The sequence below is a fragment of the Uranotaenia lowii genome, chromosome 2, assembly GCF_029784155.1.
Source record: "Uranotaenia lowii strain MFRU-FL chromosome 2, ASM2978415v1, whole genome shotgun sequence".
Taxonomy (NCBI): Eukaryota; Metazoa; Arthropoda; class Insecta; order Diptera; family Culicidae; genus Uranotaenia; species Uranotaenia lowii.
In genome coordinates this window covers 10,375,515-10,387,603 of record NC_073692.1, presented here as the reverse complement: position 1 = coordinate 10,387,603, position 12,089 = coordinate 10,375,515, and positions in this window count along the sequence as shown.

Below are 12,089 nucleotides of genomic sequence, written 5' to 3'. Positions count from 1 at the left end.
CCTGGAATTCGAGAACTTGATTATTTCCAATAATAATCATTAAAATGCCACGGTTTGTAGTCATAAAATTCAAGGTGGTAGTCTATTGCATGCTATTCCAAATTTGATTTGAATTTCTAAGTTTTAAATTTAGGATTCAAACTCAAAATACATTTTGAGCTTTTTTTAATTCGACAACTAAAGAAACAAAATACTTAACTGTATCTTGAGGTTGTTCAAGTAGGCGTTGTTTTGCAAGGACGTCAAAATTTTCGCTCCGTAAAATAAGTGTTTTTACAGAAGTCAAAAATAGTAAAAATACTATTAATCTAACACGGAATCAAGCTGATCATAACTGCGAATGTGAGAATTGTGAAATAATTGTGAAGTGCGCTGCATTGTACCGGAAAGACGTGAGGAGCAGAAAAACCCCTAAAAATTCTCTTTTGCGCCCAGCCTTGTGAATTTCGAGCTTCAGCTTTTCAAATGGACTGGGTTGGTGGCAAAGGAGTATAAGAACATCATTTGAAGCTAAAGGGATATGAATTGCTGCACGTATACCAAAATCTTCTAAAATCAATTATAAAAACTTAGACAACCAAAATGCTGCTAAAATGCGTTGTTTAATATATTGACGAAAATTCAACACTTGGATTTAAATGTTTTAAACAGTCAGATGAATATTTCCAATCGAAATAAAATACTTTCTGCAACAAAAAGGCACCTTTTATGATGAAAAAGAACGTTTTAATTAAATTCAGCACTAAGAATCGAGTTGTTTTGCTTTTTTCGCTCCCTCAGAACACGGAAACTGAGACGCTTAAATTTCCTCATTTGCTCTTTCTTACTCAAGAGTACAGCTAGCCAACATTTTCCTCGGTGAGTACCCAGAAAGTTTTCTTGAAGAAACTTGAAACAAAATACTAGCAACTTTCTTACAAGCCTCCTTCACTGGCACAGAAAACGGAAGAACAAAACTACGCAAAGTTTCATCTGTGCTCAGCCCTATGTTGTAGTAGGATGTAGGAGGGTAGTTCCAGCTTCAGCCTGCTATTGACGCTTTTGAGTTTGGAGTACTTTTTCGCTTCCGGAAGTTGAGTAGTAGTGGCGAGAGACAGACCTAGAATTTGTTATTTGAGCTACTTTTACATTTCCTTTCCCGTTATGGTCTGAACAGAAATAACATGATGAAGGGTATTGGACTCAGTCTAATTATACCTCGGCAATTCCTTACCAAGTGAAATGAAGTTTCTGAATTCTAATTAAAAAATGAAAATAGGACAGAAGATATTTTGTTAAAAAATAAGGTCATTTCACATCCAAAATGAGTTTTAAATGATTGACATTGTAGTGCGGAGCTTCCAAAATTTGGTTTCTCATGAAAAATTTTGTCTGTCATTTTTATCATTTAAATCAATTTTGTCATTTCTGTAATTTTTAACATTTTTGTGATTTTTGTAATTTTTGTGATTTTTATAATTTTTGTGATTTTTGTGATTTTTGTCATTTTTGTCATATTATGTCATTTTTGTCATTTTTGTCATTTTTGTCATTTTTGTCATTTTTGTCATTTTTGTCATTTTTGTCATTTTTGTCATTTTTGTCATTTTTGTCATTTTTGTCATTTTTGTCATTTTTGTCATTTTTGTCATTTTTGTCATTTTTGTCATTTTTGTCATTTTTGTCATTTTTGTCATTTTTGTCATTTTTGTAATTTTTGTAATTTTTGTCATTTTTGTCATTTTTGTCATTTTTGTCATTTTTGTCATTTTTGTCATTTTTGTCATTTTTGTCATTTTTGTCATTTTTGTCATTTTTGTCATTTTTGTCAATTTTGTCATTTTTGTCATTTTTGTCATTTTTGTCATTTTTGTCATTTTTGTCATTTTTGTCATTTTTGTCATTTTTGTCATTTTTGTCATTTTTGTCATTTTTGTCATTTTTGTCATTTTTGTCATTTTTGTCATTTTTGTCATTTTTGTCATTTTTGTCATTTTTGTCATTTTTGTCATTTTTGTCATTTTTGTCATTTTTGTCATTTTTGTCATTTTTGTCATTTTTGTCATTTTTGTCATTTTTGTCATTTTTGTCATTTTTGTCATTTTTGTCATTTTTGTCATTTTTGTCATTTTTGTCATTTTTGTCATTTTTGTCATTTTTGTCATTTTTGTCATTTTTGTCATTTTTGTCATTTTTGTCATTTTTGTCATTTTTGTCATTTTTGTCATTTTTGTCATTTTTGTCATTTTTGTCATTTTTGTCATTTTTGTCATTTTTGTCTTTTTTGTCTTTTTTGTCATTTGTGTCATTTGTGTCATTTTTGTCATTTGTGTCATTTTTGTCTTTTTTGTCATTTGTGTCATTTGTGTCATTTTTGTCATTTTTGTAATTTTTGTAATTTTTGTCATTTTTGTCATTTTTGTAATTTTTGTAATTTTTGTAATTTTTGTAATTTTTGTAATTTTTGTCATTTTTGTCATTTTTGTCATTTTTGTCATTTTTGTCATTTTTGTCATTTTTGTCATTTTTGTCATTTTTGTCATTTTTGTCATTTTTGTCATTTTTGTCATTTTTGTCATTTTTGTCATTTTTGTCATTTTTGTCATTTTTGTCATTTTTGTCATTTTTGTCATTTTTGTCATTTTTGTCATTTTTGTCATTTTTGTCATTTTTGTCATTTTTGTTATTTTTGTCATTTTTGTCATTTTTGTCATTTTTGTCATTTTTGTCATTTTTGTCATTTTTGTCATTTTTGTCATTTTTGTCATTTTTGTCATTTTTGTCATTTTTGTCATTTTTGTCATTTTTGTCATTTTTGTCATTTTTGTCATTTTTGTCATTTTTGTCATTTTTGTCATTTTTGTCATTTTTGTCATTTTTGTCATTTTTGTCATTTTTGTCATTTTTGTCATTTTTGTCATTTTTGTCATTTTTGTCATTTTTGTCATTTTTGTCATTTTTGTCATTTTTGTCATTTTTGTCATTTTTGTCATTTTTGTCATTTTTGTCATTTTTGTCATTTTTGTCATTTTTGTCATTTTTGTCATTTTTGTCATTTTTGTCATTTTTGTCATTTTTGTCATTTTTGTCATTTTTGTCATTTTTGTCATTTTTGTCATTTTTGTCATTTTTGTCATTTTTGTCATTTTTGTCATTTTTGTCATTTTTGTCATTTTTGTCATTTTTGTCATTTTTGTCATTTTTGTCATTTTTGTCATTTTTGTCATTTTTGTCATTTTTGTCATTTTTGTCATTTTTGTCATTTTTGTCATTTTTGTCATTTTTGTCATTTTTGTCATTTTTGTCATTTTTGTCATTTTTGTCATTTTTGTCATTTTTGTCATTTTTGTCATTTTTGTCATTTTTGTCATTTTTGTCATTTTTGTCATTTTTGTCATTTTTGTCATTTTTGTCATTTTTGTCATTTTTGTCATTTTTGTCATTTTTGTCATTTTTGTCATTTGGGGATTTTTTTTTATTATCTGACGGGTTTGCGCCGGGGGTCTTCAGATTTTCCCCAAAATTGAAAATTTGGTTCATTTTTGCGACTTAAAAACACATGTATTTTTTCAGATTTCTAACATTTTTATTTTTTGAGTTAGCTTCGGTTAGATTTTTTTGTAAATAAAAAATAACCATTTTTCAAAGCTACATAACTCTGTTGTTTCTCAACGGAAATTATAAAATAGCACATCAAAATGTATTGAAATTTTATCAGCTTTCCAAATAGAATAGTTGAAAAAAATTAAATAATGACCTTCAACATGAAAAGTTGTAAATAAACTTTAAATGGCGTCTAAAAGTACCGTCTGCACCACCGAATATTTTGCAAAAAATACCATTGTATAGCTCGATTCATGATGCAACTTTCATCTGAAGACACCAAAGTGGGCCATTAACACCTTGAAAAGTTATGAAAGAAACAATGACAATAAATCTCTTTTTTAACATCGAAAACAAACAATGGTCGAACAACTGCACTCACATATGGAGATAGCAAGCACTTCTTACAACATGGAAACAAAAGAACTTATCAAAGCAGGTAAAAAACACTATTTTTTCGTCCTTTTCAGACTACCCCTACTCGCATAACAGTCCCATATGAATTTTCGTCAGTTTAGGTCAACATAAGGCTTTAACATAAAAGACTAAAAAAAGAGGTTTTGTTCTAGAAATTTCGAAAAAAATATTAATTCGTGGCTGTCCTATATGAAATATACCTTTCGGCGAAATAGTCTTTGGTTTATTGCTTTGAATCGTTTAAACATTTTTTTAACTCACTTGATGTCGAATGATGCACACTAGTTTTCGAAGGCAGGTCTGACTTTCTTAGGAATGACTTCCTGAGCGAAAAACTATCGGATGCAATCAAAAATCGTAGAAAGATTCAACTTACAATGTGGAATTCATGATATTTTTTTGCAAAAGTATGTTTCTTTTTCTGACAATTGCATTTAGAAGTTCAAAAATGATCAAATTTAAGTCTTAGAAAGTAGCTTTGTGAGAAAAATATATTTTGTATGGGACTGTTATGCTAGTAGATTCGAAAAAGGTTTCAAATATGGTCGATTAACAGTCTCATAATGAATAAAAATGGTGCTCTCGACCTTACCAATAACCCAATTTCGAAAATTTCAGGTCTAACGATTTATTATGACAACCTAGAAACGATTTTCGTCTATGCTGAAAGTGGTGGTCACAATTTAAAAATATATTCCAAAACAGAAAAAGCTGATTGTCTCGCTTGCTTATTTTTGTATATGGGACTGTTATGAAAGAAGGGGCGGTAGATTGTTGCAGCTTAACTGACTTCATGTTATATCCAAAAATCTAATAACGTATTCGTTTATACCCAGTTTTGCACCAGGTCACAACAAGTTATGCACATTTTACTGCCATTTTTAGAAGTTTATGCGCTAAGTTTTGCATCCGTAATTCCCCAGATTTGATTTAAAATGGACGGGGAACACTGAAGATTCGTGTGTGAGCGATCGAGGCAGCAAAACACTGACGACGAATTATGTTCGTTCTAGTATGGTTAACCTCAAAACTGGGCGAATGTAGAAAACGAATACGGTAAAGTATCATATTTTCATCATTTTACAGCCTGGGCTGGTCATACTGAGCTCTTTGATTATTTCTACAACATTTGTGCCACTTTCTCATACTTTTTTGATCAATGGGAAAGGATTTTGGTGTCCAGTGCTTAGCTCCCGATATAAAAAATACGTAAAGCACGTCTATATTCCATTTTTTTAATCACATTTTTGTGATCCCAAACATAGGAACTGAACCTTCTACTATTGGCATTGATTATGCTTCACAATGATCTTTAATCGAAAAATTAATAAGTTATATAGTATATGACCAGGTTGTAAAAGCATCATTCCCATTATTAGTTATATCACATAAACAATACGATACTCAGAATTTTGGTTAAAATTTTAAGTCAGTTTTGCTGCAAACACTCTACAAAGCACGAAAAAGAAGTGTTTTTTACCTGCTTTGGTAAGTTCTTTTGTTTCCATGTTGTTAGAAGTGCTTGATATCTCCATATGTGAGTGCAATTGTTCGACCATTGTTTGTTTTCGATGCTAAAAAAGAGATTTATTGTCATTATTTCTTTCATAACTCTTCAAGGTGTTAATGGCCCACTTTGGTGTCTTCAGATGAAAGTTGCATCATGAATTGAGCTATACAATGGTATTTTTTGCAAAATATTCGGTGGTGCAGACGGTACTTTTAGACGCCATTTAAAGTTTATTTACAACTTTTCATGTTGAAGGTCATTATTTAATTTTTTTCAACTATTCTATTTGGAAAGCTGATAAAATTTCAATGCATTTTGATGTGCTATTTTATAATTTCCGTTGAGAAACAACAGAGTTATGTAGCTTTGAAAAATGGTTATTTTTTATTTACAAAAAAATCTAACCGAAGCTAACTCAAAAAATAAAAATGTTAGAAATCTGAAAAAATACATGTGTTTTTGAGTCGCAAAAATGAACCAAATTTTCAATTTTGGGGAAAATCTGAAGACCCCCGGCGCAAATTGTTAGATAATAAAAAAAAATCCCCATTTTTGTCATTTTTGTCATTTTTGTCATTTTTGTCATTTTTGTCATTTTTGTCATTTTTGTCATTTTTGTCATTTTTGTCATTTTTGTCATTTTTGTCATTTTTGTCATTTTTGTCATTTTTGTCATTTTTGTCATTTTTGTCATTTTTGTCATTTTTGTCATTTTTGTCATTTTTGTCATTTTTGTCATTTTTGTCATTTTTGTCATTTTTGTCATTTTTGTCATTTTTGTCATTTTTGTCATTTTTGTCATTTTTGTCATTTTTGTCATTTTTGTCATTTTTGTCATTTTTGTCATTTTTGTCATTTTTGTCATTTTTGTCATTTTTGTCATTTTTGTCATTTTTGTCATTTTTGTCATTTTTGTCATTTTTGTCATTTTTGTCATTTTTGTCATTTTTGTCATTTTTGTCATTTTTGTCATTTTTGTCATTTTTGTCATTTTTGTCATTTTTGTCATTTTTGTCATTTTTGTCATTTTTGTCATTTTTGTCATTTTTGTCATTTTTGTCATTTTTGTCATTTTTGTCATTTTTGTCATTTTTGTCATTTTTGTCATTTTTGTCATTTTTGTCATTTTTGTCATTTTTGTCATTTTTGTCATTTTTGTCATTTTTGTCATTTTTGTCATTTTTGTCATTTTTGTCATTGTTGTCATTGTTGTCATTTTTGTCATTTTTGTCATTTTTGTCATTGTTGTCATTGTTGTCATTGTTGTCATTTTGTCATTTTTGTCATTTTTGTCATTTTTGTCATTTTTGTCATTTTTGTCATTTTTGTCATTTTTGTCATTTTTGTCATTTTTGTCATTTTTGTCATTTTTGTCATTTTTGTCATTTTTGTAATTTTTGTCATTTTTGTCATTTTTGTCATTTTTGTCATTTTTGTCATTTTGGTCATTTTTGTCATTTTTGTCATTTTTGTCATTTTTGTCATTTTTGTCATTTTTGTCATTTTTGTCATTTTTGTCATTTTTGTCATTTTTGTCATTTTTGTCATTTTTGTCATTTTTGTCATTTTTGTCATTTTTGTCATTTTTGTCATTTTTGTAATTTTTGTAATTTTTGTAATTTTTGTAATTTTTGTAATTTTTGTAATTTTTGTAATTTTTGTAATTTTTGTAATTTTTGTAATTTTTGTAATTTTTGTAATTTTTGTAATTTTTGTCATTTTTGTCATTTTTGTCATTTTTGTCATTTTTGTCATTTTTGTCATTTTTGTCATTTTTGTCATTTTTGTCATTTTTGTCATTTTTGTCATTTTTGTCATTTTTGTCATTTTTGTCATTTTTGTCATTTTTGTCATTTTTGTCATTTTTGTCATTTTTGTCATTTTTGTCATTTTTGTCATTTTTGTCATTTTTGTCATTTTTGTCATTTTTGTCATTTTTGTCATTTTTGTCATTTTTGTCATTTTTGTCATTTTTGTAATTTTTGTAATTTTTGTCATTTTTGTAATTTTTGTAATTTTTGTCATTTTTGTCATTTTTGTAATTTTTGTAATTTTTGTAATTTTTGTAATTTTTGTAATTTTTGTCATTTTTGTAATTTTTGTCATTTTTGTCATTTTTGTCATTTTTGTCATTTTTGTCATTTTTGTCATTTTTGTCATTTTTGTCATTTTTGTCATTTTTGTCATTTTTGTCATTTTTGTCATTTTTGACATTTTTGTCATTTTTGTCATTTTTGTCATTTTTGTCATTTTTGTCATTTTTGTCATTTTTGTAATTTTTGTCATTTTTGTCATTTTTGTAATTTTTGTCATTTTTGTCATTTTTGTCATTTTTGTCATTTTTGTCATTTTTGTCATTTTTGTCATTTTTGTCATTTTTGTCATTTTTGTCATTTTTGTCATTTTTGTCATTTTTGTCATTTTTGTCATTTTTGTCATTTTTGTCATTTTTGTCATTTTTGTCATTTTTGTCATTTTTGTCATTTTTGTCATTTTTGTCATTTTTGTCATTTTTGTCATTTTTGTCATTTTTGTCATTTTTGTCATTTTTGTCATTTTTGTCATTTTTGTCATTTTTGTCATTTTTGTCATTTTTGTCATTTTTGTCATTTTTGTCATTTTTGTAATTTTTGTAATTTTTGTAATTTTTGTAATTTTTGTAATTTTTGTAATTTTTGTCATTTTTGTCATTTTTGTCATTTTTGTCATTTTTGTCATTTTTGTCATTTTTGTCATTTTTGTCATTTTTGTCATTTTTGTCATTTTTGTCATTTTTGTCATTTTTGTCATTTTTGTCATTTTTGTCATTTTTGTCATTTTTGTCATTTTTGTCATTTTTGTCATTTTTGTCATTTTTGTCATTTTTGTCATTTTTGTCATTTTTGTCATTTTTGTCATTTTTGTCATTTTTGTCATTTTTGTCATTTTTGTCATTTTTGTCATTTTTGTCATTTTTGTCATTTTTGTCATTTTTGTCATTTTTGTCATTTTTGTCATTTTTGTCATTTTTGTCATTTTTGTCATTTTTGTCATTTTTGTCATTTTTGTCATTTTTGTCATTTTTGTCATTTTTGTCATTTTTGTCATTTTTGTCATTTTTGTCATTTTTGTCATTTTTGTCATTTTTGTCATTTTTGTCATTTTTGTCATTTTTGTCATTTTTGTCATTTTTGTCATTTTTGTCATTTTTGTCATTTTTGTAATTTTTGTAATTTTTGTCATTTTTGTAATTTTTGTAATTTTTGTCATTTTTGTCATTTTTGTAATTTTTGTAATTTTTGTAATTTTTGTAATTTTTGTAATTTTTGTCATTTTTGTAATTTTTGTCATTTTTGTCATTTTTGTCATTTTTGTCATTTTTGTCATTTTTGTCATTTTTGTCATTTTTGTCATTTTTGTCATTTTTGTCATTTTTGTCATTTTTGTCATTTTTGACATTTTTGTCATTTTTGTCATTTTTGTCATTTTTGTCATTTTTGTCATTTTTGTCATTTTTGTCATTTTTGTAATTTTTGTCATTTTTGTCATTTTTGTAATTTTTGTCATTTTTGTCATTTTTGTCATTTTTGTCATTTTTGTCATTTTTGTCATTTTTGTCATTTTTGTCATTTTTGTCATTTTTGTCATTTTTGTCATTTTTGTCATTTTTGTCATTTTTGTCATTTTTGTCATTTTTGTCATTTTTGTCATTTTTGTCATTTTTGTCATTTTTGTCATTTTTGTCATTTTTGTCATTTTTGTCATTTTTGTCATTTTTGTCATTTTTGTCATTTTTGTCATTTTTGTCATTTTTGTCATTTTTGTCATTTTTGTCATTTTTGTCATTTTTGTCATTTTTGTCATTTTTGTCATTTTTGTCATTTTTGTAATTTTTGTAATTTTTGTAATTTTTGTAATTTTTGTAATTTTTGTAATTTTTGTAATTTTTGTCATTTTTGTCATTTTTGTCATTTTTGTCATTTTTGTCATTTTTGTCATTTTTGTCATTTTTGTCATTTTTGTCATTTTTGTCATTTTTGTCATTTTTGTTATTTTTGTCATTTTTGTCATTTTTGTCATTTTTGTCATTTTTGTCATTTTTGTCATTTTTGTCATTTTTGTCATTTTTGTCATTTTTGTCATTTTTGTCATTTTTGTCATTTTTGTCATTTTTGTCATTTTTGTCATTTTTGTCATTTTTGTCATTTTTGTCATTTTTGTCATTTTTGTCATTTTTGTCATTTTTGTCATTTTTGTCATTTTTGTCATTTTTGTCATTTTTGTCATTTTTGTCATTTTTGTCATTTTTGTCATTTTTGTCATTTTTGTCATTTTTGTCATTTTTGTCATTTTTGTCATTTTTGTCATTTTTGTCATTTTTGTCATTTTTGTCATTTTTGTCATTTTTGTCATTTTTGTCATTTTTGTCATTTTTGTCATTTTTGTCATTTTTGTCATTTTTGTCATTTTTGTCATTTTTGTCATTTTTGTCATTTTTGTCATTTTTGTCATTTTTGTCATTTTTGTCATTTTTGTCATTTTTGTCATTTTTGTCATTTTTGTCATTTTTGTCATTTTTGTCATTTTTGTCATTTTTGTCATTTTTGTCATTTTTGTCATTTTTGTCATTTTTGTCATTTTTGTCATTTTTGTCATTTTTGTCATTTTTGTCATTTTTGTCATTTTTGTCATTTTTGTCATTTTTGTCATTTTTGTCATTTTTGTCATTTTTGTCATTTTTGTCATTTTTGTCATTTTTGTCATTTTTGTCATTTTTGTCATTTTTGTCATTTTTGTCATTTTTGTCATTTTTGTCATTTTTGTCATTTTTGTCATTTTTGTCATTTTTGTCATTTTTGTCATTTTTGTCATTTTTGTCATTTTTGTAATTTTTGTAATTTTTGTAATTTTTGTAATTTTTGTAATTTTTGTAATTTTTGTAATTTTTGTAATTTTTGTAATTTTTGTAATTTTTGTAATTTTTGTCATTTTTGTCATTTTTGTCATTTTTGTCATTTTTGTCATTTTTGTCATTTTTGTCATTTTTGTCATTTTTGTCATTTTTGTCATTTTTGTCATTTTTGTCATTTTTGTCATTTTTGTCATTTTTGTCATTTTTGTCATTTTTGTCATTTTTGTCATTTTTGTCATTTTTGTCATTTTTGTCATTTTTGTCATTTTTGTCATTTTTGTCATTTTTGTCATTTTTGTCATTTTTGTCATTTTTGTCATTTTTGTCATTTTTGTCATTTTTGTCATTTTTGTCATTTTTGTCATTTTTGTCATTTTTGTCATTTTTGTCATTTTTGTCATTTTTGTCATTTTTGTCATTTTTGTCATTTTTGTCATTTTTGTCATTTTTGTCATTTTTGTCATTTTTGTCATTTTTGTCATTTTTGTCATTTTTGTCATTTTTGTCATTTTTGTCATTTTTGTCATTTTTGTCATTTTTGTCATTTTTTGTCATTTTTGTCATTTTTGTCATTTTTGTCATTTTTGTAATTTTTGTAATTTTTGTAATTTTTGTAATTTTTGTAATTTTTGTAATTTTTGTAATTTTTGTAATTTTTGTAATTTTTGTAATTTTTGTAATTTTTGTAATTTTTGTAATTTTTGTAATTTTTGTAATTTTTGTCATTTTTGTCATTTTTGTCATTTTTGTCATTTTTGTCATTTTTGTCATTTTTGTCATTTTTGTAATTTTTGTCATTTTTGTCATTTTTGTCATTTTTGTCATTTTTGTCATTTTTGTCATTTTTGTCATTTTTGTCATTTTTGTAATTTTTGTCATTTTTGTCATTTTTGTCATTTTTGTCATTTTTGTCATTTTTGTCATTTTTGTCATTTTTGTCATTTTTGTCATTTTTGTCATTTTTGTCATTTTTGTCATTTTTGTCATTTTTGTCATTTTTGTCATTTTTGTCATTTTTGTTATTTTTGTCATTTTTGTCATTTTTGTCATTTTTGTCATTTTTGTCATTTTTGTCATTTTGGTCATTTTTGTCATTTTTGTCATTTTTGTCATTTTTGTCATTTTTGTCATTTTTGTCATTTTTGTCATTTTTGTCATTTTTGTCATTTTTGTCATTTTTTTCATTTTTGTCATTTTTGTCATTTTTGTCATTTTTGTCATTTTTGTCATTTTTGTCATTTTTGTCATTTTTGTCATTTTTGTCATTTTTGTCATTTTTGTCATTTTTGTCATTTTTGTCATTTTTGTCATTTTTGTCATTTTTGTCATTTTTGTCATTTTTGTCATTTTTGTCATTTTTGTCATTTTTGTCATTTTTGTCATTTTTGTCATTTTTGTCATTTTTGTCATTTTTGTCATTTTTGTCATTTTTGTCTTTTTGTCATTTTTGTCATTTTTGTCATTTTTTGTCATTTTTGTCATTTTTGTCATTTTTGTCATTTTTGTCATTTTTGTCATTTTTGTCATTTTTGTCATTTTTGTCATTTTTGTCATTTTTGTCATTTTTGTCATTTTTGTCATTTTTGTCATTTTTTGTCATTTTTGTCATTTTTGTCATTTTTGTCATTTTTGTAATTTTTGTAATTTTTGTAATTTTTGTAATTTTTGTAATTTTTGTCATTTTTGTCA